We start from the raw sequence: 2929 nt of genomic DNA on the forward strand, positions 1-2929 counted from the left end.
TGACCACCTCCCTTAAAGACCCGTAACTGTGGACCTGAGTCCTAGAGACCAGCCCCACACAAACACTACGACCACCGGAAGGTGCAGATTCCCCAGCCCAGGAGCCCAGGCGAGGCCAAAGGCTTTTTGTAGACACGCGCTCAGAAAATCCTGGGCCACCTGTGCCCTCACACTTAGGCGCACCCGCCTCTTTCAAGCCTGAGAATATGGAAAGCCAAAGGGCCGCTCAGAATTTCTGTGTGTGACTGGCAACTAAACCCATAGTCTTCACAGTAAGTTACATCCCTAGCTCTTCTTTCTAATTTAAAAAACTTTTTTTTTTTAAATTTTGAGAGTGGGTTTTGATAAATTACCCAGGCTGGGTTTGAACTTGCAGTCCTCCTGCCTCAGTCTCCTAGAGTGCTGGGATTACAAGCTTATGTTACCAAACCCAGCTGCCCCTCAGGAATTTATCTTTAAAAATAACTATCTTTGCAGAGTACTTTATTTATAAGGAATAGACGACCATTACATTGCTCCAAATCGCAAGAAGCTGACACCTTAAAAATTTAGCAGCAGGGCTAGGGTATGGCTCAGGTTAGAGCACTTGCCTAGCATGTTCAAGGCCCTCAGTTTGAGCCCAAACACTGTGGAACAGCAAGAAAACAGGTAATAAATCACAGCGCATTTGGTGGAATGTACTGAAGAGTATTCTAAAGTAATAACGGCTACCTTTAGTGAGTAGTGTCTGGGAAGGGGCTCAAAGGCACCTGCAGGAGTGTGCAAAATGTCCTGTATTGCACAAAAACATACGGAAAAAATTACAGATACGTGTGTACTGTTGCACTGTTTTAAAAGGTTTTTTTTAATCTATTTTTATTCTTTGCAATACTGGGCACCTAACCCAGGGCACTGAACACGCTAGGCAAGCATTCTACTACTGGGCTACGTTCCGGGCCAACAGTTTAAAAATTATACTAACAAGATTATTCATCATTAATGATTTTAGATGACCCTCCTGGTATGAAAATAATGGATAAACACAAAACTAGCAAGGCAGAAACACCATACACAGTAAAACTCCAATTCCCTTTAAAAACGAACATACACAGGTTTAAAAAACAAACCAAAAAAACCCAAAAACAACAACAACAAAAAAAACACCTGGACGACGACTCCACAAAATACTGTATTGAGTAGTGGAATTACAAACGATTTAAATTCAGGACTGCAGTAGCGACAGTAACACGAGAAGGAAAACCAAAGCTCCCAACGTACCTTTCCCCAAAGCACAGGGAGCCTGGGGAGACCGCGAGGCCGCAGCCAGAGCCGGGACCAGACACGCCCCCCTCCGCACCTCGGTTTCCCCGTCTGAGCCACGAAGACGCCGCGCGCTGTCGTCGAAAGCCCGCCCTGCCGCAGAGCAGCCCTGCCGGCTGCACGGGCGAGCGGGCCTGCTCGGGTCGCCGGGCCCGGCGCCCGGGTGCGAGCTGGGCGCCCAGAGCCCGGGCCGCCGACGGCGCCCCGACGCCCCTCCCCCCGCGGGGCTCCCAGCGGGCTCCAAGCCCGCTATTCCTCGCCTCGGACTGCTCCCCCGGGGCGCGCAGCTCCGTGCTGGTCCCTCTGCTCACCTCTCCCGAGACCACGTCCTGCCCCGCGGCTGCCCCGCGCGCAAAGCCGCTCCCGGTACCCGCCGGGCCGCTCCACACTCACCTCAGCTCAAGCCCTTGGGGCACCGAGAACAATGGACGAGAGGACCCCGCCCACCACCGCGCTCATTGGCTTCTAAGAACGTCCTCTAGAATCTCTAGTTTGCTATTGGCGAAGACAGCACCCCGCCGGACGGCGGGAGGGAGGCAGGGACCAAGGCATTGTGGGAGATGTAGTCCGCTCGAAGACGACCCCACCGAGGTGCGGGGATGAGAGTAGAGCAGATGCTCTGCGGCTGGGAGGGAGCAAGGCAGAGAACCTCGGACTGGCCGTCGCTACCCCAGTGTTGCCCGACGCTGCAGCCCGAGACTGGTCGTCTCATTCTATGCGGCCTCCATGTATTTGCTTGTACAAAGTAATGTCGGATGGGCGAACTTGGAAATCGTTTTCGGTCGAAAACTGGCGGCAAGACAGTGTTGGTCTGCTCGAGGGAAGGGCAGACCTTGACAGGAGAGAAGCAGGAAAAGTCGCCGTTGCCCAAGCCCGCGCCTTCCCTCCCTATTTGTAGCTGTGCACGTGTACCCGGCTTTGCACACCCCTTTGTTTTCACACGTGGTCTTCCTGCGTGTGCAGGAAAGCCCCGCCCTCTCCGCCTGAGATCTCCAGGCTTCCACAGCCCGTTTAGAGCCTGCTCTCATCACCGCCTCGGGCAGAGGCACCGTCCCTAGCACCCCTGTTCCAAGGCTCCAGGCTCCATTTAGTAGTACTCAGCACCGGATTGCTCCTTAATCCCTGCACAGGGTGAGTGGGAATGGGAATCGATTTTTTTTTTCGATACTGGGGATTAAACCCAGGATCTTCACACTGAGCTACATCTCAGCCCTTTATTATTATTATTATTATATATTTTTTTGAAACAAGGTCTCAATACTCCTGCCTCGCAGCCTCCCAAACACAGGTGTATGGCGACCTCCCAGGCTAAATCTTGTCTTTTTATAGATTCTTAGTTTTGTGATAGGAAGTCCAGTGCACCATTTCAAAGATCACTTGAAATTCACCAGATTTTCACTAATTAACCTGTAATTAATCCAGATCCCGCGTGCGAAGCAGCAGGCCTTTTTGCTCGGGTTGGCGCGGGGAGGTGTTAGCACTAACCACATACATCAGCGCCATCTCCCGGCCCGCCTGAGAAATTTACGTACACTGTTCGGAGCAAATTCCTGGCACTTCCTTAGAGGCCTGCATTCTTAAAGGAGATCCGAGTGACTTTGGTGTATAGCCTTTTACTGACAAAGATTTG

General features: G+C 52.0%; 1 protein-coding gene across 3 annotated transcripts in view; it reads right to left on the bottom strand.

Annotated features, from left to right (window-relative positions):
• Positions 1 to 2511, bottom strand: part of Zscan2 (zinc finger and SCAN domain containing 2) — a 15442-nt gene extending 12931 nt beyond the window's left edge. The window contains exon 1 of one of the 3 annotated variants that reach the window (XM_005381500.2): positions 1693 to 2511. The gene's annotated coding sequence lies outside the window, so the exon portion shown is untranslated. Of the gene's footprint in view, positions 1 to 1257; positions 1494 to 1610 lie in introns of those variants that run through there. The other 2 variants (XM_005381499.2, XM_013512512.1) reach the window with 2 other exon arrangements.
• Positions 2512 to 2929: the final 418 nt, after the last annotated feature.

Source organism: Chinchilla lanigera, unplaced genomic scaffold, assembly GCF_000276665.1.
Source record: "Chinchilla lanigera isolate Chin_1 unplaced genomic scaffold, ChiLan1.0 scaffold00015, whole genome shotgun sequence".
NCBI lineage: Eukaryota > Metazoa > Chordata > Mammalia > Rodentia > Chinchillidae > Chinchilla > Chinchilla lanigera.